Source organism: Bos indicus, chromosome 29 (genome assembly GCF_029378745.1).
Source record: "Bos indicus isolate NIAB-ARS_2022 breed Sahiwal x Tharparkar chromosome 29, NIAB-ARS_B.indTharparkar_mat_pri_1.0, whole genome shotgun sequence".
In the NCBI taxonomy this organism is placed as follows: Eukaryota; Metazoa; Chordata; class Mammalia; order Artiodactyla; family Bovidae; genus Bos; species Bos indicus.
The window spans coordinates 10073944-10101141 of record NC_091788.1 but is presented as its reverse complement, the minus strand read 5'-3'; the positions used below and the strand labels follow the sequence as shown (position 1 = coordinate 10101141).

The window sequence follows — 27198 nt, the reverse complement described above, 5'->3', positions numbered from 1 at the left end:
ACCCAAAAGAACTGAAAGCAAGGTCTTAAAGAGATCTTTATACATCTGTATAAAGCAGCATTTACACACATTCACAGCAGCATTTTTCACAACAGCTAAAAAGTAGAAGCAACCCAAGTATCCACTGATGGATAAACAAAATGTGGTAAGTTATAATTTTACCATAAAATGTGGTAAATCTGTGTACAAAATATAATGGAATGTTACTGAGCCTTTAAAAGGAAGGGAATTTTGATATATGCTACAATATGGGAGATCTTTGAGGAAACTATGCTAAGTGAAATAAACCAGTCACAGAGAGAAATACTGTGTGATGCCACCTACATGAGGTGCTGCTGCTGCAAAGTCCCATCAGTTGTGTCCGACTCTGTACGACCCCATAGACGGAAGCTCAGGGTAATCAAATCACAGAAGCAGAAAGCAGAATGTGGTTGCCAGGGGTAAGAATACAGTGGGGCATCCCTGGCGGCTCAGTGGTAAAGAATCTGCCTGCCAATGCAGGAGACAGGGTTTGATCCCTGGGTCTGCAAGACTCCGTGCAGGAGGAAATGGCAACCCACTCCAGCTTTCTTGGTTGGAGAATCCCACGGACAGAGGATCCTGGTGGGCTACAGTCCAGAGGGTTGCAAAGAGTTGGACACGACCGAGTGGCAGAGCGCACACACACAAGAATAGGGTGAAATGAGGACTTATTGTTGAATGGGTACAGAATTTCAGTTTTATAAGATGGAAAGAGTTATGGAGATGGATGCTGGTCATGGTTGCACAACACTGCCAATGTGTTTGATGCCACTGAACACTTAGAAAAAGTTAAAATGATAAATTTTTATGAATTTTACCCCAATAAAAAAATTGGGGAAAAATATTTAGGTTCCTATTCCTTTATAGTATGACTGAAGAGAGGTTAGTGGCTGCTCTTTGGTATCCACATTTACATTTCAGAATTACCACTCACATGTGACCTTGGGCAAGCTACATAGCCTCTCTGCATTTTAGCTTCCTCACTGGTAAAATATCTACTTAAAAATATGACCTGTGGATTAGATGGGTCTGTATGTGTAAAGCATTTAGTCTTGGATAATAAATACTAAGTACTAGCTGCTATTATTATTACCTCCACCACTAAATCTATGCTCAGCATCACAAATAAAGTCTCATCCCCCAAGAAGCCATTTGTATTCCATTCTCTGAAATGATGATGGCCTGGCCGCAGGCTCAACATCTGATCTAAAAAAAAAGAGAATCTTCCCTTCCTCAGCAGAAGCACACGAATGGGAACTGCGGCCCAAGTTACTCCATCCGTTGGACAGCAATAGAGGTAAGACACTTGCCCCCAATTGTATTTATTCAACAAATGTTAATTGTGTTCCTTGTCAGTGCTCACACTCAGTACTTTGTACTATACTGTGGAGTCCAAGGCCTTGTTTCCTTATTGAAATACGCTAATCATCCAAAAGCATGTTACATGAAAAACATTTCCCAAGATGAAACTAACAAGACTAGGGCACCCCAAATTACTCCATTTCTTTTTAAAAATTCATTTCATTATAGTTGCTTTACAATGTTTAGTTTCTTCTGTACATCAAAGTGAATCAGCTATATGTATGCATACATCTTCTCCTTCTTGGATTTCCTTCCCATTTAGGTCACCGCAGAGCACTGAGTAGAGTTTCCTGTGCTATACAGTAGGTTCTCTCATTGGTTCTCTATTTTACAGGTAGCATCAATCGTGTATGTACGTCAATCCCAGTCTCCCAATTCATCCTACCCTTAGCGTCCATACATTTGTTCTTTATGTCTGTTTCTGCTTTGCAAATAAGATCTATACCATTTTTCTAGATTCCATATACACATGTTAATACGCTGATATTTATTTTTCTCTAACTTACTTCATTTATATGACTATTTCTAGGTCCATCCATGTCTCTACAAAGGACCCAATTTCATTCATTTTTGTGGCTGAGTAGTATTGCATCGTGTATTTAAAATCACCCATTTCTATTTTCCTTCTTATAGTTCTATTCTTTAAAAAAAAAAAAAAAAAGCTCTCACTTAAAGAATTAACTTATAGTTGCCGAGGGGAAGGGGAGAAGGGACAGTTAGGGAGTTTGGGATAGACGTGCACACTGCTATATTTAAAATGGGTAACCAATAAGGTCTTACTGTATAGGACAGGGAACTCTGCTCAGTGTTATGTGGCAGCCCGGATGCGAGGGGAGTTTAGGGAAGGATAAATACATGTATAGCTGAATCCCTTTGCTGTCCACCTGAAACTATCAAACATTGTTAATCAGCTATACTCCAATACAAAATAAAAATTTTTAAAAAGCCTCTCCATTTACTTTCAAATTTAATAAAGCAGGTTGTTCCCAGATATGTTTTTGAGCAAAACTGTCGGGAAGAAAGACTTTAGTCACACCTGCTCTGAAACTGACAAAACAACAGAGCAGGCTATGTCTGCCCACCACCCATTCACGGACTGAAGCACACGCCCGGGCCACGTGAACACCATCAGGACAGTCCCCCTGCTGCAAGCCCCGCAGGACCCTGGAAAGGCAGCTCAAAGCCTAGGGCATGCACAGAAGCCATCATCACCAGGGAAATTTCCTCTTTCCCCAAACCTTCCAGCTAGGCTCCAGAAGATAAAACTTCTCAAAACACTGACCGAGGTCCAGGTAAGATTTAGCCATTTAGGGACTCCAATGGTTAAGGATCTGCCTTGCAATGTAAGGAATGTAGGTTCAATACCTGGTGAGGGAACTAAGATACCACATGCCTCAGGGCAATCAAGCCCATGCATGACACATGGAAGATCCTGCAACTAAGACCAAATAATAAATATTTTAAAAAGAAATATTTAGCCACTCATAAATGAGCTGATATAGTGATTATTATAATTGAAGTCCCACCATTGTGTTCTGGCAGGACAATGGAAAAAGAAAAAGTACATAGGCTTGAATTCCAGGGTTACAGGGACTATGTGACTCTGGTTTCATTTTCGTTTTCATTAACTAAATTGTACAGCTGAAAATTCCTACCTTTGAGAAAATGATTCATATTAAGCATCTAGCTGATGTCCCACACCATAGCATTTCAATATTATGGATGCCCTGTCTACCCCTTATTTTCAGGCAGGAAAAATGTCCCAAGGCACTCAACTCCTAATTTAGAAGAATCATAAGAATGGGTGGATTCCAGGCTAATATCACCGCTAGTTTTTCTAAAAGCCTAGTCCAATAAATAAAATTTTTAAGACAGTACTTGAGATGTTATGAAAAAAATCAAACCTCCTCCAATACTTCTTTCTCACCCAAATTTTACAGAGACAACCAAGAAGGTTTCAGCTTTACCCTGCAGAGCACCATGTACATGCACATCCCATATGCAAGCAGTCTTAAGAAGTGGGTTCCCCTCTTACGTAAGAAGCTGAAACCTCTCTGAAACTTTAATAACTCTGAACTTTTAGCCAAAAAAAAACACAAAAAACCAAAGGATTGGTTCTGCATTTGTGGCATTTCATGGTGTGTTGAGGGTATTCTCAAGACCAGCCCCAGGTTCTTGACGGTTCAGTGTGGGGACTCACAGGGCAGCGTACACGTCATCCCCACGGTCATGGTTTATTACAATGAAAGGGTACAAAGCAAGATCAGCAAAGACTAAAGCTAGATGAGGTGAAGACTGGTAAAAACCAGCCATGGGCTTCCAAGAGGCCTATTTCAGCTGAGTCATACACACAAGTTGTGACAACATGTGTGAAATGTTAACCAGGGAAGCTCATTAGACAGTTAGTGCCCAGGGGCTTTTACTGGGGACTGGTCAACATGGATTCCCTTTGGCTGGTGTGTACCCAAATTCCAGACTCCCAGAAAGCAAGCAGGTCCTCGGCGTATACTACATTGTTGCACAGTTAAGGTACACTGAGTGCTGGGGAAAGAGTAAGTGGTGGGAACCCTTCTGAGATCCAGGTTCCCAGATACCAGTCAAGGACCAGCCTTGCAAGCAGGCATTTCTAAGGACAAGCAGTCTCAGGCTCGCTATGTTAATCATTTCCTGCCGTCACAAACCAAAACCCCAGATATCTAACTCATAACTACCCTCTGACCACTAAATTCCTATAGCCAACCGACATACTGAAATTCTTTTTAAAAAGTGAATATAACTTAGGGTTTCAAAATATATTCTTTCAGCATATTTGGACTGTGTCAGCCTGCTGGGTTCCAGGCTTTAAGGAAATACCAGCAAGTCCCAGCCCTCTAAGAAATTTCAGACCAATAGGGAAGATAAGATGAATACACAAAGAATGCTAACACAAGGTGGTGTGTGATGACGACCATAAAAGAGGTGGAAGCCAAACACTAAACCAGCCAGAGAAGGGAGAAAAAACTTCCTGCTGTGAAGAACCAGGAAGATTTGGGTAAGAAATACCACAGGGCTGCAGATTTTAGGACAGGTAAGATTTGAGAGTAAGTGGCAGGGTTGGGAAGAGCTCAAGAAGAGAAATAAAAGTATCATTTCAGGCACAGACAGGAAGCTATGTGAACAATGCACAGAGGCTGCTGTAGGGAAAGGGAAACATGGTCTGATTGGAAGATTAGGTTCATAGAAGAGGACAGTGAAAGATAAGACTCTAAACAGAAGTCAGAAAGACAAATATTGCATATTAACACGTATACATGGAATCTAGAAAAATGGTACAGAAGAACTTATTTTCAAGGCAGAAACAGAGACAGACATAGAGAACAAATGTATGGATACCAAGGTGGGAAGAGAGGGTGGCATGAATTGGGAGATTGGGATTGACACACATACACTACTATAGCACAGGGAGCCTGCTCAATGATCTGTGGTGATCTAAACAGGAAGGAAATCGAAGGAGGAGTGGATGGATGTATATGTATAGCCGATTCACTTTGTTTACAGCGGAAACTAACACAACATTGTAAAGGAACTGTGTGTGTGTGTGTGTGTGTGTGTGCAGTCACTCAGTCATGTCTGACTCTTTGCAACCCCAGGCTCCTCTGTCCATGGAATTCTCCAAGCAATAACACTGGAGTGGGTTGCCATCTTCTACTCCAGGGGATCTTCCCAACCCAGGGATGGACTCTTCATCTCCTGTATTGGCAGGCACATACCCCACTAAAAATCAGAACAATCTAAAACACGGGTCTCAAATGTAGACTGAAGGAGATTGTCTTTTATGCTGTGGGGAGTCTGTGTGTGAGGTTTTTTTTTTAACTTTTTTTTTTCCCAGTTTTATATTCTTAACATTTATTTTTCTAAATTTTATTTTATTTTAAAACTTTACATAATTGTATTATTTTTGCCAAATATCAAAATGAATCCGCCACAGGTATACATGTGTTCCCCATCCTGAACCCTCCTCCCTCCTTCCTCCCCATACCATCCCTCTGGGTCGTCTCAGTGCACTAGCCCCAAGCATCCAGTATCGTGCATCGAACCTGGACTGACGTTAGTATACAATGAAGGAGAGGACTGACTGTAATCAAAAGGGCTAAGGCTTTTGCAGTAGTTCTCCCAAAAGTCAGAGAGCTGGGAGGTACAGAGAGGTGAAACATAAATGTTGCTCTCGATGGGAGCAACATCGAGAAGGAAGCAGTAACAACGCTCCTCAGAAGATGTAGGAATCAAACAAGACTCAAAACTCTCAACTTCGGTATTAGCACATTCAACCAGGAGTGCCTGAAGGGCAGCCAGGTTAAAGGTAAAAAGTATTTTTACAGTAAAAAAGAGCCGGGCAGAGAATTCAGTCAAGTATCTAGAACTCTGATGGAGAAGAGGAACCAGGGCTCAGGAAGGAGGTCGTGGCTAGAACGGCATATGTGGAAGAAGCCAGCTTAGAGGATCAGCTGGAGCAGAGGAGAAGCCACACACTGAATGCGTCGAGCCCAGAGCTGTGAATTTCATCAGCCTCAAGCAAACATGACTGAGCTCTTAGGCTTGGCAGAGAGATGGCACTATAAACTCAAGCATATCCACTCACACACAACTAAGAAGCACTCTGGGGCCAGAATACCTCAATTCGAATCCTGACTCTACTATGTATTATTAGCTTTATGATCTGAGACAAGGTACTTAACCTCACTGCCCGGATTTCTCATCTATGAAATGGGCTTAATAGTAGTACCTATCTCATAAAGTTGTGATGAGGACTCAATGAGCTAATTCATGAAAAGAGTTTAATGCAGAGTCTCTCTGGCACACCGTGAGTGTTCAATAATTGTTGGCCATTATTAGTATCTTATTTGAGTCTCACTGTCATGTTATGAGATAAAGTCAGGCAATCATTACCATCTCCATATTACTAATAAGGCAACTAAGGCTCAGAGAGGAAACGCTTGCCCAGTCTTCACACGGTGAAGAATACAGACTAGGATTTCATGAAGTCTAGTCTCCTTAATGAGATGGACAAATCTCTCCAAGCTCAGCCCACTCCCTACCTCACTGGCCTCTGTTCTGGCCAAGCTTGCCTTATACATGAAACTGTGCCCGCCACACTAGTTCCTGGGCCTCTTAACTTCCTGACCCGTCTTCATCTCTTAAGCCTCTTCTCAAGTATCACCTCTTCCAGGAAGCCCTTGGTACTTGCTCCCACTTCCCTCTTACCACTCACCTCTCTCAATGCTCATATCTGATTATTAACACCACAATGTATGCAGTTATAGACCAATGCTTTCCCCACTGGACTCTGAGCCTGAACAATCTCTGGCACACTAAATACCGAGTATTTGCTGAATGAATGAACTCTAAGTCTGATATTCTTTCCCTCAGAGCATGTGTGTGTGTTAGTGGCTCAGTCGTGTCTGACTCTTTGAAACCCCATGGACTGTAGCCCACCAGGCTCCTCTGTCCATGGGATTTTCCAGGCAAGAATACTGGAGTGGGTTGCCATTTCCTCTTCCAGGGGGTCTTCTGGACCCAGGGATCGAACCTGGGTCTCCTGGATCACAGGTGGATTCTTTACCATCTGAGCCACCAGGGAAGCCCCCAAAGGATACTGTCCCTTTATCAACAAATGCGCACTGTTTAATAATAGTTTAAAAAGAATACCAACAAAATTGCAAAGACCAACCAATCCTACTGTTCTAAACATGTAGTCATTCACTACCTCTAGGTAGTGAAGCACGCATGTGCACGTGCACGCACACACACACACACACACACACTTTTCAGAGCTGGCCATTCTCACCCACGGCTCATCTGTCTGGGTGCCTGTGGTCTCAGAGGAGACCGAACCTGCCTCTATCAAAGATTCCTCCCTCTGCCTGATTATCCCAGTGAGAAGAACCTGGGACATGGCGCTTGAAGGAAGACAGGTTCAAAGTTCTCACCTTCCAGAAGCCCAAGGTGAGGCGCCCCTGGGAGGTGAACGTGGGCATCTCACCCCCTGTGTACCACCCGTCAGCCTGAGACTTGGTACCAGTCCCCGACAGGTCAGAGACTGACCTTGGGGAAAAGATTAGCAGAGAGAAAAAGCGAGCAGACCCACTCCACCCGCAGTTCCACAAACACCAGGTGGACACCTGTGCCCAGTTCCATGAACATCTGTCCCCGGAGCCTTCTTACAGGCGGAGCCGCCTCCCCTCCGCACCCCCGGCTCGGGGCCACCACCTGGTTCAGGTGGGAAGCGGGCAATCCTTGCCACATCTCGGCACCCCTGGCAACCACGGCTGATCCCCCCAGGGGCTCCTCCCTGGGGAACTCCCGGGATGTGTCAGGTTCTCCCTCTGGCCTGTGTAAAGCAGACAACACTTGGTCAACATAAACAGAGACCTAGAAACATACAAACACACACCCGTGTGTGCTGCTGTCTGACGCTGATGGCTCGGGGAAAAGGGCCACTCAGTTTCTTGCGATTTGCCCACAGATAAGGGTTTTTGTGGCCCATGCCTCCCTGCTCCTCCCCCGCCAGGAAACTCAGAGACTGTTAACCACAGTGGTGCCTGATGAGCACAAGAAATTCTGCAAAGCACTAACCAAATTCAGCGTGTACTGGCTGTCAACAATTTGCAGAACTTCAATTCTGGAAATATGGAAAAGGGCCGTAAACGTTCTTTCTGGGGCCAAGCCTCAATCATTTTGCCAAAAGCGAACCCAGGTTCTTATTTTAAAAGTGATAAATGCTTAGCTCCAAGGCAGGACATGGGCTTCCCTGGTGGCTCAGCTGGTACAGAATCCGCCTGCAATGCAGGAGACCTGGGTTTGATCCCTGGGTTGGGAAGATCCCTTGGAGAAGGGAAAGGCTACCCACTCCAGTATTCTGGCCTGGAGAACTCCATGGACTATACAGACACGACTAAGAGTCAGACACGACTAAGAGACTTTCACTTCACAAGGAAGGACATATTTACCATTTATGGAATTACTGATCTCCAGTGTGGTCCAGTCCATAGGTTAGTATATGACATTACCATTTTTCAACACATATATGCCTTCCTAAGGCAGTGGTTTTGTCGCTAAGTTGTGTCCAGGTCTTGCGACCCCATGAACTGTAGCCCACCAGGCTCCTCTTCCCAGGCAAGAACACTGGAGTGAGTTACCATTTCCTTCTCCAGGGTATCTTCCTGACTCAGGGATTGAACCCCCGTCTCCTGCATTGCAGGCAGATTCTTTACCATCTGAGTCACCAAGGAAGCCTTATACCTTCCTACAGAAGTCCTGAATTAAATAGCAGTACCATTCTCTACCAAGTACCTTTTACCAAAAGCTTTAAAATATCTTATCTGTACCCACAAGTCCAAACAAGAGTCCCTTCTAGCAACCTCAAATCCAACTTTCAAACTTTGAACAGTGTTACTATTCTAAAATCTAGTTATTTCACATACAATATTGAGATACTTCCATTAGTTCCTTGCTGCCTCCAAGATAAGGAGAAAGTTTTAGACCACTGTTGGGTGGGCATCAGCCCCCCACATTAAATAAATGATCTCATTTAATCCTCTGAACAACTTTGTGAGGCAGGTCTGATCACTGACATTTTATAGACACATTAAGGAAATGGTGATGAGGTCTCAGGATGCACCCCTCAACATGTCCCAAGACGGTAGACCTAAAACAACCCTAGAATCCATTCTATCAAGAATCAAAGAATTAAACTGAAAACCAAGATCCTTTGTCTCTTTTTCTCTTTTCTTCTTTTCCCATTTAGGTTATTACAGAATATGGAGCAGAGTTCCCTATGCTATATAGAAGGTATAGATAGTAGGCATAAGCTATATAGTAGGTCCTTGTTGGTTATTTTAAACATAACAGCGTGAGGGACTTCCCTGGTCCAGTGGTTAAGAGTCCGCCTGCCAACACAGGGGACGTGGATTCGATCCCTGAAGGCAGGAAGAGCTCACACGCGGCGGGGCAAGCTACACTGCGCACTGCGACCACTGAGCCCCTGCTCCGCAAGAAGAGAAGCCCCCCGATGAGAGGAAGAGAAGCCCCCACGCACCACAAATAGAGAAGGCCCACGTGTAGCGCCCACGCAGCAACCAAGACCCGGCACAGCCAAACAGAAACGAACCAATAAAAATGCGTACATGTCAATCCCAAGCGCCCAGTCCACCCGTCCCTGCTACCCTTCCCCCCCGCCCCCGCCCCCGTAACCATAAATTCATTCTCCAAGTCTGTGAGCCAGGCTTTTTATTACTAAAACCCAAATGATTAGCCTAAAACCAGCAGGGGTGAAGATTCTGCCCTAAAGAATCTAACGCGCCACAGTTCATTCCTCCCAGTGCAGATGGCTGGCGGAGGGGTTGAGGCACGGATCTGACGGAGCGCCTTGGCTTGGCCAGGGGTCCGGCCCCTGCCCTCAGCCTCACAGCCCTGGGTTTTAATCATCTGACTCAGCCAGCGGCAGCAGACCCCAGGCGCCTGTGGCTGTGAGTAATGGCGACACAAGACACATCTGTCTGATCAGAAGCTGATGGTGTCAGTTACACCAGGGGTTACAGTAAAACAATGCTCTACAAGGGAAACAAGAACGCCTACTCGCCCCAGAGCTAAGCAATGCCCTTGTTTCTCCAACTCACAATGCGAACTTGTGGTACCATTTACTAGCTCTTATACCCCTCTCTCGAATATGCTTTGATGCACTTATAGAAAGAGAACTTACCTAGGAATAATAAAGCAAATCTGTTTCCACTGCTACTGCTAAGTCACTTCAGTCGTGTCCGACTCTGTGTGACCCCAGAGATGGCAGCCCACCAGGCTCCCCCGTCCCTGGGACTCTCCAGGCAAGAACACTGGAGTGGGTTGCCATTTCCTTCTCCGATACATGAAAGTGGAAAGGGAAAGTGAAGTCGCTCAGTCGTGTCCGACTCTTAGCGACCCCATGGACTGCAGCCTACCAGGCTCCTCCATCCATGGGATTTTCCAGGCAAAAGTACTGGAGTGGGATGCCATTGCCTTCTCCCTAGTTGTTGCAAAATGTCTACAAAGTCATGACATCAGGAAACGCTTTTATTCTGGCCTCTAATCTCTCACACCGTTATGAGGGATAATGCATAGGAAGGTGGTTTTGCTTCTTAGCAAAGTGGTAAGTGCTTCTTATACCGAATTTCAAGATTTCATTTCAGAAGAGTGACTCATTCATTCTTCCCTTTGTTCATGTATTAATTCATTAAAAACACTTCATTAAATTCCCATTGAGTGCCGGGAAAATGGATGCAGAATTAAATCAGAGACTTCAAGCCCTTAGAGGGTCAGTTTTTCCCCAAATTGGGCTTTTCATCTCCACGGTATTCCAGCCACACCCGGCATGCGCTCCTCTCCTCTCTTCCTTCCTCTCTGCCTCAACCATTCCTACAGTTCTGAGTGCTGCTCGCTCCCACTTTCTGCATTAGTCCTCAGCCAGGACCAAGTACCCACGGTGGTGGTGGTGGTTTAGTAGCTAAGTCGTGTCCGACTCTTGCAACCCCATCGACAGTAGACTGTCAGGCTCCTCTGTTCATTGGATTCTCCAGGCAAGAATACTGGAGTGGGTTGTCATTTCCTTCTCCAGGGGATCTTCCCAACCCAGGGATCAAACCCAGGTCTCCTACATTGCAGGCAGATTCTTTACCAACTGAGCTATGAGGGAAGCCCAATACCAGGGGGTACCAGACAAAAGTACTGTATTTAGTGATTTCAGAAGTGAGTGGGAGTGACACGCACGGCCTTATCAACATAAATAACCTGTTTTCATCGTACTTCTGTTAACCAGAAGTGGTCCCAAAGCAGTTCTCCCTTCTATAATCTGAGGAAGTTCTAGATTAAGAGTTTAACAGATAGATGAGCAGAAACAACTCTCCCCTCGATGATCTGCAGACCATGTGTTCTCCATGAGGGCAGTCAGCTGGGGAGACACTCGGAAAATCATGAGAGGGCCCTGAAAGCAACGGGAAGTGGGAGCACTTTCTGACCCCTGATTTATCTGTGTAAGTAATGTGTGCTAACTGATAGTACCAGTGGAGCTCCTATCTGATTCATCCAGATGCAGTCATTCTCTACCAAGCTTCTATCTGGGCAAATGTGAATGGAAAATAACCCAGAATCATAGACATTTATGGGTGGGCTTCCCAGGCAGCACTAGTGGTAAAGAATCTCTCTGCCAATGCAGGAGATGCATGAGATGCAAGTTCAATCCCTGGGTCAGGAAGATCCCCTGGAGTAGGAAATGGCAATGCACTCCAGTATTCTTGCCTGGAAAATTCTATGTACCAAGGAGCCTGGCAGGCTACAGTCCATGGGGCCGCAGAGAGTTGGACAAACTGAGCGACTAAGCAGCGAGTAGCAGTACAGATATTTAAGACTGGAAAGAACTTCAACTGGTCCAACTCCTTCATTTTATAGATTTAAAAAAACTGGGACTTTCCTGATGGTCCAGTGGCTCAGACTCCTTGGTCCCAATGCAGGGGGCCCAGGGTTCTATCCCTGGTCAGGAAACCAGAACCCACAGGCCACACTAAGATTCTGCACCGCCAAATAAACAATCTTTCCTTAAAAAAAAAAAAAAAAGCAAGAATCAGGGAGAGGACCTGAGTAACCCTGGATCTCACAGCATGTCCACGAGCCAGGCAGAAGCTGAGCCATCGGCTTCCCAAGGCAGAGCCCCGTTCTGCTGCCGGGAGCTGGTGCCTGCCGGTGAGTAGCCCGACTGCAGGAGCTGCTGCTGTCCTCGGGTACACCTCACCTCTCCAGCTGCTCTCACGGCCTCCCCTCAGCACACCTGGACCTTGCCTTAGGCCGTGAGAGCCAGCCCTCGGGAGCCCTGCACTCCCTGTGCAGAGGAACAGCTTCCTAGCATGGCAAGCCTGTTTTGACTCTGTGAGAAGGGCTGTGTTCTGTCTTTCTCTTCAGGATTGTGATGAAGACTAGTGAAATGCCAGCCATCCAGGAATCCTATATTCTCTGCAGAAAACAGTAGGGATCCAGTAGAGAGTCTGCATCACAATTAAGTCCTACGGATGTGAACCCCAAGAGTTGGAGCCCAGCATTTTATAAAGGCCAACAATGCTTTTGCCCAACCTTCAAGTTAGCTTCAATTGCATACACATTGACAGGCAATTCAGATAACAAACAACATTTGTCCTCCTAATGACTTTGGTGGAGAAAAATCAAGCAGGTGTCTCAATTTATGAAAGGAAAAGCTCGTTCACAAAAACTACCCAAAGCCATACAGGTACTAAAATGCAATGTTGGAGCAATGACCTTATCTACAGCTCCCTCCTCCCCACTGGGCAATTTAGCTTTAGAATTTTCTGCTCACATGTTCCAGGTCAACAACAGTGAAGACCTACGTTTTCGGTTACACCTGAGACATTCAAGATACCTGAGCCACGTAAGGAGCACAGCTTGACCCCATAACCTCAGCAGCAGCCCCGGCTCACAGGCGCTTGTACTGGAAACTAAACGACACAGGGGAACCCCAGGGGGCGAACTTTGGGGTTCACAAAAGGAGTAACCTTTATGACGGCTTTAATTATTCAAAACGACTTGAAATGGCTCTTAGCTCTGACAATAATAGAGTCAAAAGTAAGGGTTATATTTTCATTTTTTTAAAAATGTACTTGTATAGATGCAGAGAAAGATATGAAAGGCTACATTAAGTTTTGCATTAGTTGTCTCTGAGTACAGATGTATTACTGTTATTAATGCTAATATAGTGCTTAGCTAATGCTAAGTTTTGCATTAGTTGTCTTAAATGTATTAGATGTATTAAAGAAAAATGTCTTTATCTTTTTCTACAATGAACAGGTACAGTTTGGATAATAAGAAAACAAACAGTAATGATCTCACTTTTATGGAGAATCTTAAAAAAGCTAAACTCCTAGAAACAGAGTAAAATGATGGCTGCCAAAGGCTGGGGAGTGGGGGAAATGAGGAGATATTGGCCAAAGAATACAGATTTCCAGTTATAAGATGAGTAAGGTCCGAGGATCTAACATACAGTATGGTGACCACAGTATGTATTACATACTTGAAAGTGGCTAAGAGTAAACTGCAAACATCCTCACTGCAAGAAAAATAGGAGCAACATAGGCACATATAACATCATCATGTGCACACCTTAGACTTATGCAGTGTTGTATATCACTTGTATCGTAATAAGACTGGGGGGAGGGAAAACAATGATTGTTTTTACTTTTTAAATATGTTCTTCACTCCGAAAAATGGGAAAAGAGGTAATCATCACAGAAGGTTGAGAAGCTCTATTGCTGTGAACCAAGTGAACAGAAAATGCAAACAATACTTAAAGCCCCGAGACCAGAACCTTTGCCCTGCTTCTCCACTTGGGTCCCCTCAGCCCCCAAGAATATAAAGCAATACGCCAGGGCACCAATTTTACACAAATATTTTGGGGGAAAAAACTATATACAAATATTTGTATATAAAAAAACAAACCTAACAAGCATATGGAATCACGTAAAAACTGCATAAAACCTTAAAACCATTTTCAAGCTTGCTGGGGCCCATCTGAACTACAGACCCCAATGCACAGGGGCACTCGCCAGGCTTCTTTACTATTGGAGACTTTTTTATGGAGAAGTCTGGGAAGCCGGAACACGAAGAGTACCATCCTATTTTCCCCTCTTCTTGAAAGAGCAGAAACTTGATTAAAACTAAGTCATTTTTCCAGTTCACTTTTTAAAAAGTCAAATTTGTCTTCATCCACTATCTTGAAAACTCCTTTACAAAACAGGTGCCAGTCAACATATTACCAGGGTAGTCTGTAAGCCCACAGGGGCACAATTCACCTACCTTCCTCACCTGAGGAGGAAAACAATCTGGCCTGGCCTCCTAGGGTTCTGAGGATGGTGGGGGCCCCGGGCTGCCACTGCCCACTTCTGCAGGACGGCAGACCACTCTGCACAACGTGCTAATTCATTCATTCCACAAATGTTTATTGAGCAAAGCCTGAGAAAGGCCTTTCAGTGGACAGTGGGATCATTCACAACCCAACGGTCAGGTCTAACGGATCAGCTGTGGACAATCAATCTTTCATTAGACCTCAAACCACCTCTAGGATAGAGCAAACAGGGCCCCCACCCCATCCAGGCACCAGCAGCTGGGCGGGATCAGGCAGGGGCGTTCTGGAAGGGGGCTGCCGCTGGAGAGCCTAACGCATCCCAGATTCCCACCAGAATGACCGGAACCCTAGCACCTTAAGTGACATAACACCTCCAAAGTGCTTTGAGTGGCGCCGGGCACCTCGTGTGAGCTCAGTAACAGTCATTTCTGCTGTTACTATGCCAATTCGCCCTTACTCATAGAGCACCAAAAAAAAAAAAAAGGCGGGGTGGGGGGGGCGGGTGGAGAACACAGGTTTTCGAATCAGAAAGATTGGATTTGAATCCCAGCTTGGCCATTTACTAGCTATGTGACTAAGGGAAGCAAGTTTTCTGAGCCTCAGTTTCTTATCTGTAAAATGTAGTAAATACCAGTATCCTAGCCCTCACATAGCTCAGAGAGAATTAAGGATATGTTGTTTTACACAACAAAGAGTATCTGGCCCATAAGGGCTCCCATCAAGTCAATCCTGCCACCTCCATGGCCCCTTCCTCTGCTTCTGCTGGGCCCTGGAATCTAGTAAAGGGCTACAGGGCAGAGGGAAAGAGACGGGAGAGACCCGCAGGGGACCTTCTACAGAAACCCACCAGGGCCCTCTGCTCCGCTCAGCTCTCCTCCCCTGGGTGGCGCCTCCATCCTGCAGACACCTGCCTGCCTCGCTGGGAATGCCTGCCAAGAGGACAGGAAGCTGAACAGCAGTTGGAATCCATCCCGCCTTCCAGAGTGTGTGTGTGTGTCTGTCTGGGGCTTCCTCTGCACATCCCCGCGTGGTGGAGGCTGGCAGCATGATTCATAGTCTCTTCTTATCTCTGCTTCCATCTCAACCCAGAACCCAAGCCCTGGAGCCTGCTGGTCACAGACCAGCAATAAGTGAAAACGAGGACTTTTCATGCAGACAGGAAGGGAGCCCCCTCGAAGTCAAAGGGGCTTTACAAAGGGAGGCGGGAGGAAAGGGAAGCGGGAGGAGGCGGGGTGGGGGCAGAAACAGGGGCCCACTTCCTACAGGCTGGTGGAGCCCGCTGTATTGGCTGCTGAAGCAGTTGGTTTCTCCACTTTGAAAAGACGATAAAGCCCATTCCTGTAATACACAACTCAACCGCGGGACAAGGGCTGGGTGCAGACAGAGAACTCCAAAACAAACGTGCTTGTTTTCCAAGCAGAAACCATCGGCTCCCAACTCGCCCTCCCCAGCCCCCACCTGTAGGTAGGTCCTAACGCCCCACCGTACCCCACCTGAGCAACCGAGGGGCAGCCTGCAGACAGGTCCACCCAGCAGCCGGCCCCAAGCTAAGCTCAGTCCTCGAAAGCCCAAGGAACCGCCGCCCACCCGAGCACCTCGGCCTCCCGGAGACTCGCCCCCCGGGCACTAGAGTTGGCTCTTCAGCGAGTGGGAGACTAAGCAAGGGCGCTTGCCGGACGCCCCAACGAAGGGCAGCGCGTTTCAGAACTCAGAACCAAAAAGCATCACACCACAGCAACTCCCTCATTTAAAAGAGGCGGAGCCAGTATCAGGGAGGGAAAGAGAACTCCCCGAGGTAACACAGCCAGCGGGCTGGACCGGCTCCGGGGAGGCACAGGCAGGCGGGCGACGAGAGCATCTCGCCGCTCCCCGCGTCATCTCGGCTCCAGACCCCGGGCGGGTAGTACACACCCCGAACCCCACTCCGGGCCTCCCCCAACCCCGGCGCGGCGCGCTGCGTTACCTTCCTCGGAACTGGACGCTGCGCGCCTCCTCTCCCGCGACGGGGTGCAGGCGGCTCTGCCCCCCGCACTCGCCCGGCGATCCAGGTACCGCCCGGCAGCTGTCCGCACAGGGCGGCGCGTGCGAGCTCCTGGGGCGGGCGGCGGGCGGGCGCGGGGGCCACTCCCGGACGCGCCGGCCAATACCTCCCCGCCCGCCCCGCGCCCCGCCCCGGCCCGGCCCCCGCGCGCGTGGGCTCGGGCCTTCTCTCCCGCCCTTCTCTCCACCCCTCTCCGCCCCTCTCCTGTTTAATTCTCTCCCCCTGGGCTGCACTTCTTGGCCTCCATCTCAGGCGTAACTTACCCCGAAACAACTTTTTCACTTGCAGATCAAGACCGCAACACGGTTATTTTTCGATTCCTGTGCTTTAGGGGTCCTTGGAGTCCGAGAGCGTGGAGCGCCAGAAGCCCTTCCACTCTAAGATCGGAGGTCAGCTCCCCACCCGCCCCCGCGCGGGAGAAAGGGGCGCAAAGTGGTACCCGACAAGATGCTTTCACCCCGGATGTCAGTTTCCTCACCAGTGAAATACATAGAAGTACTTCACAGGTTGTGGTGGTGGTGGTGGTGATTTAGTCGCTAAGTCGTGTCCGATTCTTGCGACCCCATGAACTGTAGCTCACCAGGCTCCTCTGTCCATGGAATTTTCCAGGCAAGAATACTGGAGTGGGTTGCCATTTCCTTCTCCAGGGGATCTTCCCAACCCAGGGATCAAACCCTAGTCTCCTGCATTGCAGGCAGATTCTTTACCGACTGAGCTATGTGGGAAGTCCATCACAGGTTGTAGGGGAAATTAAATGAGCGGATGATTTAAAAATACCTTATACAGGGTCTTCCCTGGAGGTCCAGTGGTTAAGACACCGCGCTTCCACTGCATGGGGCACAGGTTCCATCCTTAGTGGGGGAGGTAAGATTCCCACATGCAGCGTGGCTTGGCCAAAAAATGGGGGGGGGGGGGGAGGGCGGGAGTCTATGTATTTTATATGTATATACAGTAATACCTGGATAAATGGTGAGGGCGGTGTGTTCGGTCTGACTACCCAGTGGGGGCGCAGTGAGGACGGGCACACTGCTGGAAGGTGCTGGCTGCTGCCGAGGCAGGCACGCCTATAAACACAATATTGTATCTTGGCCAGTTAAAAAAAAAAAGTTACCGATGATAAAGCCAGCTCAGGCAAACCTGGGAAACTGGTGAACTTTAAGGCTGTTTGCTTCCTGGTCATCTCCCCAGTCATTGTTGAACATCCATTTGAAGGTAACCCATATCTGCCTTGGGTCCTTCCAGAGACCTCCTTCTCCCAATCTTGGAAATGCTGATCCCCAAAGGACTGGTTCAGGCTGGGTGCAGCACTGCCCATCTGTCCTAGGAATCCTTGCCTTGGGTTAATGTGGGTATTTGGGCTTTTATCCAAGCTTTAAGAGCCTAAATGTGTCCCCATGCTGGGTGAGCACTCCAGATGCAAAACAGGATTAAGCCTTTGAAAAGACAAATTTGTGAACAATTTAAGTGTAGAGTTGCTGCTGTTCAGTGTAGAGTTGTTGATCAGTCTTTGCTACCCCATGGACTGCATGCAGCACACCAGGCTTTCCTGTCCTTCACTATCTCCCGGAGTTTGCTCAAACTCATGTCCATTGAGTCCATAATGCCATCCAACCATCTCTCATCCTCTGTTACCCACTTCTCCTCCTGCTATCAATAACTGGTATAATAGTTGCACAGGAAGAAGAGTTTATCTCCTTCGTGCTTCTCTCCAGCCTGGAGGGCAGGCACTGGGTCTTGGGCCTCCCCACCCTCTCCCTTCCCCACCCTGCATCACCTGTTATAAGGCTTAGTGAGAACCTGATGCTCGCTATTCTGTGTCACTCCTCCCTAGCAAACAGACAGCAACTCCCAATGGCAAGGGAAGGTCTAAGGCTTCTCACCTAAGGTTCTGGGGCAGGCAGGTGGGGGAGATACTTTGAGGTAGAGTCTCGTTAGGGACTCTGAACTCATCCAGAGCTATATGACTCAGAGGTTGAAAGCTAGAGCTCTGAGACTCCTCTAGTGGTCCAGTGGTTAAGACTGTGTGCTTCCCCAGCAGGGGCCATGGGTTCCATCCCTGGTTGGGGAACTAAGATCCCACATGCCTCGAGGCCAGTAAATTAAAAAAAAGAGCTAGAGCTCAAACAACCAAAGTTCAAACACTGAACCCACCATTTTCTAAGAGGACCTGAGTTCAGTTATTTAACCTCTCTGTGCCTCCATTTGTTCCCCTGTTGAGAAGATGATAATCTTGCTCCTCTCTAAGGCTCCTGTGAAAATTAAAATGAGACAGCACATGTGTTTAGCAGGGTGCCTTGCGCACAGAGTGTGTTGAATAAATCTTAGTTAACATGATCCTAGCAAGTCTGGGGTGGTTTGTTCCTCTTATGGATTGCCACTCTTCAAAATGGTTTGCTTATAAGTGACAGAGATTTCACAGAATTCTCTGTTGATATCGAAGAGAAAGAGAAGGGGGGTAGGGATAATGCAATGCAGTGGTGACAAGAGCCATGTCCTGACTCCACTGGACTCCACCACTGAACTAGCCCGGTCACTCTGGACAAATCACATAACCTCTTTAAGCCGCGGTTCCTCTTCTGTGAAATAGAAATAGTAAGATTACCTATCTCATGTAAGGGAGACGCTGTAATACACATAGCACACTGCCTGGCCCAGTTAAGATCTCAATAGCTATTAGTAAGATAGGGCTTCCCAGGTGGCACTTGTGATAAGAACCTGCCTGCTAATGCAGGAGGCATAAGAGACGTGAGTTCAGTCCCTGGGTTGGGAAGATCCCCTGGAAGAGAAAATGGCAACTCACTCCAGTATTCTTGCCTGGAGAATCCCATAGACAAAGGAGCCTTAAAGAGCTACAGTCCATAGGTTCATGAATACAACTGAAGCAGCTTAGTGCACACACACGATAATGATAATGGTTAGAAGAGAGGTCTTATACTTTGGAAAAAGGGAAAAGTAATGGGACAGTAATGCATTGGAAGGGGAAATGTAATCCCTCCCCAAACTAAACTTAATCATAAAGGATGGAGCTGGATCTGTGAAAAAAAATCTGATTGGGATGGGGCAGAAGTTAGCTTAGAAACCCAAAGGTGGAGCTCAAGCCTGGAGAGTTTCCCAGCTGGGCGTGGGTTACTTAAATTTGGGGCCTCAGTTCAAACAAAGATAAAATTCTTGCAACTCTACAAACTAAAATAGAATGAAGTGTTGTTTGCAGAGTTGTGTATGACTGCCCTCTGAGCTGGCCTCTTGGGATGGTAGAAAGCCAAAGATCTTGTTTTCAAATGGGAATCTGGGATTTAACCCCTCACACCACCCAGCTGTGACTTTGTAGAGTCACAGGCTCTTTGCCAAACTCAGTTTTATCAGCCAGTTAGTAGGTAAATATTTGTGGGATAGGTTAGGTGTGGTTCCTGCAGGCTTGGAACATCCTCACCTCTATTTCTGTTCCAAGGAATCCTTCTCAGCCATAAGGACCAGGGACAAATGTCACAAGAGTCTACCCTCCTAGGTTGAATGAATCAACCCTTTGAATCTCTCTAACCCCCATGATGTATTACTTAAGCCCTTTCTTGGCATTGATTTCATTGTGTCTTTATAGTTAGGTGTCACAGGATATGCCACTCTTCACCAGCTCTAAAGCTGCTCCAATTCAGGGGCTTCCCTGATAGCTCAGTTGGGAAAGAATCCACCTGCAATTCAGGAGACCCCAGTTCGATTCCTGAGTCTGGAAGACCCCTTGAGAAGGGATAGGCTACCCCCCCCAGTATTCTGGGGCTTCCCTTGTGGCTCACCTGGTAAAGAATTTGCCTATAATGCCAGAGACCTGGGTTCGATCCCTGGGTTGGGAAGATCCCCTGGAGAAGAGAAAGGCTACCCACACCAGTATTCTGGCCTGGGGAATTCCATGGACTGTATAGTCCACGGGGTCGCAAAGAGTGGGACACGGCGGAGCGACTGTCACTTTTCCAATTCAGGGACCCCTTTGTTCTCTTTGTGCTTCTTCTCACGACCTCCACCCTTCCGCCACCCCCACCTCTACCCCAGATGACTGTACACCCTAGGAACTCAATGCTTGTTAAACTGCAGCTCATAGTAAACACGTTACAGAGAACAGCACTGTTGCCATCGTGGAAAAGTGAAACAAAACAGAACAAAATCTTCCAGGGAAGAGATGCGTTTATCTTTAAGCTATGCGGATTTATAACTTCTTACCCACAAAAAATGGAAGATATTGCAAAATGCTGTACAATTACATCTGGTATGGTACTGTGGTTAGGTGAAATAGCAAGCAGTGGGGATCAAATGTACAACATTTAGAATATAATTCAGTCATAGTACTGGGTTTTGGAATTTGGTTTTCTAAGCAATTTGCAAATACTGACTATCATTTTAACTTTTGGAAGTACAAACTCTGGCCTTAAACTGTGGTAGCAGTCTCTCCACAGTCTTTAATAATGCCTTGCATTTCTAACAAGGCTTTGTATTTTTCAAAGCTCTTTCACTTTGATTACCTCGTTTGATCTTCACATCAACGCCATGATGTACGAAGGGCTGCTATTATATCTGCGTTTTACGGATGAAGTTAGGAGGGATTTGAAAGGATCAGGTCCTAGGCTTAGGCCAAATGACACACTAGGGACACAGCCAGGGATCTGTAAAGCAGAGATTTCTGATATTCATGAACATTTTGGCATCCTTAGTTATAAGCTTTATGAGCAACAGTCTTATGCAGACATGTCTTAGTTTACATTCATGTGTATACTTTTTCACACAGAGTTCCTTTTAAAAAGTAAAGAAAGGGACTTCCCTGGTGGTCCAGTGGTTAAGAAGCTGCACTTCCACTGCAGGGGGAGTGGGTTTGATCTCTGGTCAGGGAACTAAGATTCCACATGCCGCACAAAAAAATAGGAAAAGAAAAAGTAAAGAAAACCTTCATGGTGATCGTCTCTCTCTGATGTGTAATAATCATAACTTGTTACTTCAGTGCTTTTCATCTGTGGGGATCAACACGCATTCTAACATTAATTATTCTTTAAAAACATTTCTAGGTTTACGCTATCAGTGTTTCAGAACAAATTTTCTCAACCTTAATATTCAAAGAAATAACGTTACTTCAAAAATAAAGACCTCCATTTGTATGAAATACCTAGAACAGTCAAACACAAAGAGACAGAAAGTAGAAGAGTGTTCCCAGGGACTGGGGAACGGGGGCGGAGGGGGCGGAATGGGAAGTTACTGGACACAGAGTTTAATTGTGGGATGTCGAAAAAGTTCTGGAGATGGATGATGAGGACGCTTGCAGAACAGTATGAATACACTCAATGCCACAGAACTGCACAGTTAAAAATGGTTAAGGTGGTAGATCCATTACCTAACACAAGCTTGTGTGCCCAAAACACAGAGGGGTCAAACAAACCAAAACGAGTACGCAGCAGAGAAAGGGTCACTGCAGAGCTCACGCCCAAAACATCTCCAAACTCCCTGAAGGGCTTCAGCAAAGCATCTTTAAAGGCCGGGTGAGAGCTGGGCATCCTGGAGGGTATGTCATCAGCTTGTGTGCAATTCTCTGATTGGTTGACGGTGAACAACCCTCAGTCACCAGCAGGCCTGGGGGCTAGGTGCTGATGAGCATCAGGTAGTTAGTTTCTTCCATTTGGTGGTGGTTTTCAGCAAATGAAAAGCTCAGGAGATATGCATGAGATCCTATTAATCGGGCACTACAGAGAGGAGCTACAGCAGAGGATGGGGAGTGGGGTGGAGGGCTGTCCTGGGAAAGCCCCATAGTGTGCTTCCCAGTTACAGAGTTTTTTGTTATGTATATTTTACCACAATTTTTTAAAAGTAGAAAACCACCTCACTTTATTAATATGATCCCCTCTAATAGAAGAAGTCTAATTATAATGTAACTCCTAATCTTTTTTGTTTACTTTTTTAAAAATTCACCTTGCCTAAAAGCCCCTTTACACTTGATGTGGATGAGAAGATAATAATCTGTAGGGAGCCCTGGGCTTCATGGGTGGCTCAGATGGTAAAGAATCTGCCTGCAGTGTGGGAGCCCCAGCTTTGATCCTTGGGTCAGGAACATCCCCTGGAGATGGGAATGGCTACCCACTCTAGTATTCTTACTAAGCTTTTTATAAACTCTAAGATGAGTTTGAGGTTTGCATGAAGAGCTGGGATCCTAGTAGATTTTTTTATTGGGGTACAGTTGCTTTGAGCATTCTCTGGCATTGCCTTTCTTTGGGATTGGAATGAAAACTGACCTTTTCCAGTCCTGTGGACACTGCTGAGTTTTCCAAATTTTCTGGCATGTTGAATGTGGCACTTTCACAGCATCATCTTTTAGGATTTGAAATAGCTCAACTGGAATTCCATCATCTCCACTAGCTTTGTTCATAGTGATGCTTCCTAAGGCCCACTTGACTTCACATTCCAGGATGTCTGGCTCTAGGTGAGTGATCATACCATTGTGGTTATCTGGGTCATGAAGATCTTCTATGTTCTTCTGTGTATTCTTACCACCTCTTCTTAATATCTTCAGCTTCTGTTAGGTCCGGTCCATACTATTTCTGTCCCTTATTGTGCCCATCTTTGCATGAAATGTTCCCTTGGTAGCTCTAACTTTCTTGAAGAGATCTCTAGTCTTTCCCATTCTATTGTTTGCCTCTATTTCTCTTCATTGATTCTGCTTTATTGACTACGCCAAAGCCTTTGACTGTGTGGATCACAACAAATTGTGGAAAATTCTTAAAGATGGGAATACCGAACCACATTAACTGCCTCCTGAGAAACTGTACACAGGTCAAGAAGCAACAGTTAGAACCGGACATGGAACAACAGACTGGTTCCAAATAGGAAGAGGAGTACGTCAAGGCTGCATATTGTCACCCTGCTTATTTAACTTTTATGCAGAGTACATCATGCAAAATGCTGGGCTGGATGAAGCACAAACTTGAATCAAGATTGCCGGGAGAAATATCAATAACCTCAGATATGCAGATGACACCACCCTTATGGCAGAAAGTGAAGAGGAACTAAAAAGCCTCTTGATGAAACTGAAAGAGGAGAGTGAAAAAGCTGGCTTAAAACTCAACATTCAAAAAACTAAGATCCTGGCATCCAGTCCCATCACTTCATGGCAAATAGAAGGAGGAATAATGGAAACAGTGGAAGACTTTCTTTTCTTGGGCTCTAAAATCACGGCAGATGGTGACTGCAGCCATGAAATTAAAAGACACTTGCTCCTCGGAAGAAAAACTATGCCCAGCCTAGACAGCATATTAAAAAGCAGAGATATTACTTTGCCAACAAAGGTCCGTCTAGTCAAAGCCATGTTTTTTCCAGTAGTCATGTATGGATGTGAGAGTTGGACTATAAAGAAAACTGAGCGATGAAGAATTGATGCTTTTGAACTGTGGTGTTGCAGAAGACTCTTGAGAGTCCCTTGGACTGCAAGGAGATCCAACCAGTCCATCCTAAAGATCAGTCCTGGGTGTTCATTGAAAGGACTGATGTTGAAGCTGAAACTCCAATATTTTGGCCACCTGATGCGAAGAGCTGACTCATTTGAAAGACCCTGATGCTGGGAAAAATTGAGAACAGGAGGAGAAGGGGACGACAGAGGATGAGATGGTTGGATGGCATCACTGACTTGATGGACATGAGTTTGAGCAAGCTCTAGGAGTTGGTGATGGACAGGGAGGCCTGGCGTGCTGCACTCCATGGGGTCACAAAGAGTCAGACACAACTGAGCAACTGAACTGAACTAACAGTTGCTTTACAATATTTTGTTAGTTTCTGCTGTACAATGAAGTGAATCAGCTGTATGTTTACATATATCCCCTCCCTCTTGGACCTCCCTCCTGCCTCCATCCCTCCCAATCCAGGTCCCCACAGAGCACTGAGTTGAGCTCCTTGTGCTATACAGCTTCCCACTAGCTAGCTATTTTACACATGGTAGTGTATCGTACTAGATTTTTATAGCTACTACTAATCAAGTGCTTCCTATCTGTCAGGTACTAACTAAATGATTTTGCCTATTAGTTTGTGTAATCATCTAAGTAGCTCCAAGTGAAAACAGATGAGAAACTGAGTTATAAGAAGATTAAGTTACTTGCTGAAGCCTAAATAGCCAAACGTCTTTTTGGACTTCTATCAAAACTCTGAGACTGACTCCCCAGGAGGCCATAGAATCTCCCTTCAAGAAGGAATGGTCTAAGCATTTGTCACTGGTTTCAAAAGAATTTGCAACAACAAATGCCTGAATTTTGCAAAAATTACACAGTCAACATTGTAGGCAAAAGAATGATGGGGTTTGACCACAAGTTTTTCTAGAATTGGGTGGAGTCCCAAAAGGAAAAGATTGATGTGAAGCTTGGAAATTTTACTTTGGATTACTTCTTAGATCAAATAAGACTCGAAAGTTTTTAAGACCCACGTAAAGTCTACGTAAGCCCAAGTCATCTACATGCAAACTGCAGGATGCTGTGGTTAGTCAGGTTACAGCTCTGATAACCACCATCATGTTCAGAGTAAACATATAGCAATTCTGGGGCTTGCAGAGAAGCCATGGAAAACCCTGAGAGGGGCTTTAACTTTGAATTAAAGGCAACCATAAGCCACCAAACTGCTGACTATCAACATGTTTACATTTTGTCTGATGGGGGGTGGGGTGAATGCAAAAGAGTTTGAGTGACTCTCAAAGCTGCTGCCTGTGGTGTGGTCAAAGCAGCCTAACAGTGTCCAGGGTAAGCATTCTGGGGAAATACAATGAAAGGATCCAGCTACACAGTGAGAGGCTCAGACGGTCCAAGGAGAACTTGGGCAAGTATTACCATCTGTTGGACACGTGAGTGGAAGGAAGGGACACTTAAGTCAGTAACAGGTCACACTCAGAGTGACATAGGGTATACAGAAGATTGCCAGAAGTCTGGTTTATGATCATCAAAAGTGTCTGTCTAAATATGGGGAATGGATGACAGAATTTTGTTGAAGATTTCTCACTAAATGTCACACTGAGTGTCTTGGGGTAGAATGGATTGCATTGAGTAACAGAGAAAATGTTGTAACCATCAGAGAGAACTTGCAATGATACACTTCCATACCTAACACTTGCTAAATTCTACCATTCTAAGTAAGATAGAGCACTGAGATAAGCAAATATCCCCTCTCCCCCAGGACTGGGTAATTCAGTGGGAGTAAATGAACCAATAGGAAGTAAGCTCCCTGCTTCCTGGGAAGCAGGCTAAGAGGAGCAGGGGGAAGAGAGAGTGAGGAACACTATAAGAATTCAAAGCTATGACCACAGACCAGGGCTCCGGTGATTTATGTGACATCCATCCTGGGCACATGACTCCCCTGGAGTTTATCCCACTCTTTCTACACTTCCCAAAGCCTTGACAGAGACTGGAAGAGCTGAGATGAGATCTAGGACAAGTCACATCATAATCACTGCCATCTGCTACATCCATTCACAGGGAAAGGATGCCGGGGTTAAGAGGTCAAAGAAAACAGTTTTCATAATGAATGCCATTTCTTTCTTTGTTCACTTTGCCTATTCACAGTTTATTTACTTTTTGAAGTGTCTGATGCTGAGTATGAAGCTGGAAAGAATCGTGATCATGAGTTATAGAGGAAAGGTAACATTCCTCTGGCTAGTTCCTAGAAGCTATTTTTCAACATGATGCAGTACTTTGTGTTTCCAGTTAATTGCACTGTCTACAGTAGAACCCAAACTGAGAGATGGGTGGGTGGGGAGGAAAGAACTGGGTGCATGATTTCTACCCAAATAGTCTGGGGTTTGGAGCAAGGATAACCCGAAGCCAGAGCTAAAATATCAGGCAAGAAAACTGAGGCAGGAGTCCAGCTGTATGGATTTTGGCAACACAAGAAGATTAAGGAAACAGTGCTCACAGTCAGAGAGCTGAGAATTGAAATTCATGCTGTCACTTCCATTAGTGTAACCCTTGACAAGTGCCTTAATTTCTCTAAGGCTCTGTGTCTTCATGTGTAAAATGGGCACAGTAATAATCTCATAGGTATATGGTGAGAATTAAGCTATATAAAGTACATAGTTGTTATTTAGTCGATAAGTCACCTCTGACTCTCTTGCAACCTCATGCACTGTAGCCTGCCAGGCTCCTCCATCCATGGGATTTTCCAGGCAAGAATACTGGAGTGGGTTGCCATTTCCTTCTCCAGGGGATCTTCCCAACTCAGGGATCAGACCCACAACACCTTTATTGGTTAGCGGATTCTTTACCACTGAGCCACCTGGAAGCCCATAAAGTATATAGGTTGAAAATAAACACTTCTTTCCTTTTATAAGCTCCCTGACAAACCTAAAGTCAACAGAAGGAAGGAAATAATAAAGATCACAGAGGAAATAAATGAAATAAAGATTTTAAAAAAAGAGAAAAAAATCAATAAAACCAAGAGTTGGTTTTTTGTAAGGGTACACGAAATTGACAAACCTTTGATCGGGATCATCAAGAATAAAAGAAAGAGGACCCAAATAAACAAAATAAGAAATTAAAGAGGGGAAATAACAACCAATACCACAAAATAAATAAATAAATAAGAGAATACTATGAACAATTATCCAACGAATTGGACAACCTAGAAAAAAACAAACAAACAAGTTTCTGGAAACAGCCCACCAAAACTAAATCAAGAGAAAACTATAAGTTAAACAGACCAATTACTACAAGTAAAATAAAATCTGTAAAAAAAAGGGGAAACAAAGAAAACAAAAAACAAACAAACAAAAAAATCTCCTTGCAGACAAATGTCTAGGACCAGATGGCTTCACTGGGGAATTCTACCAAACATACAAACAAGAACTTATACTGATCCTTCTCAAACT

The 27198-nt window shown here is 45.6% G+C and overlaps 1 protein-coding gene across 11 annotated transcripts in view; it reads right to left on the bottom strand.

Annotated features, from left to right (window-relative positions):
* SYTL2 (synaptotagmin like 2) overlaps positions 1–16727 on the bottom strand; it is a 121241-nt gene extending 104514 nt beyond the window's left edge. For 5 of the 11 annotated variants that reach the window (XM_070782851.1, XM_070782850.1, XM_070782854.1 and 2 more), the window contains exon 1: positions 16260–16422. The gene's annotated coding sequence lies outside the window, so the exon portion shown is untranslated. Of the gene's footprint in view, positions 1–16259; positions 16434–16600 lie in introns of those variants that run through there. The other 6 variants (XM_019954925.2, XM_019954928.2, XM_019954927.2 and 3 more) reach the window with 3 other exon arrangements.
* Positions 16728–27198: the final 10471 nt, after the last annotated feature.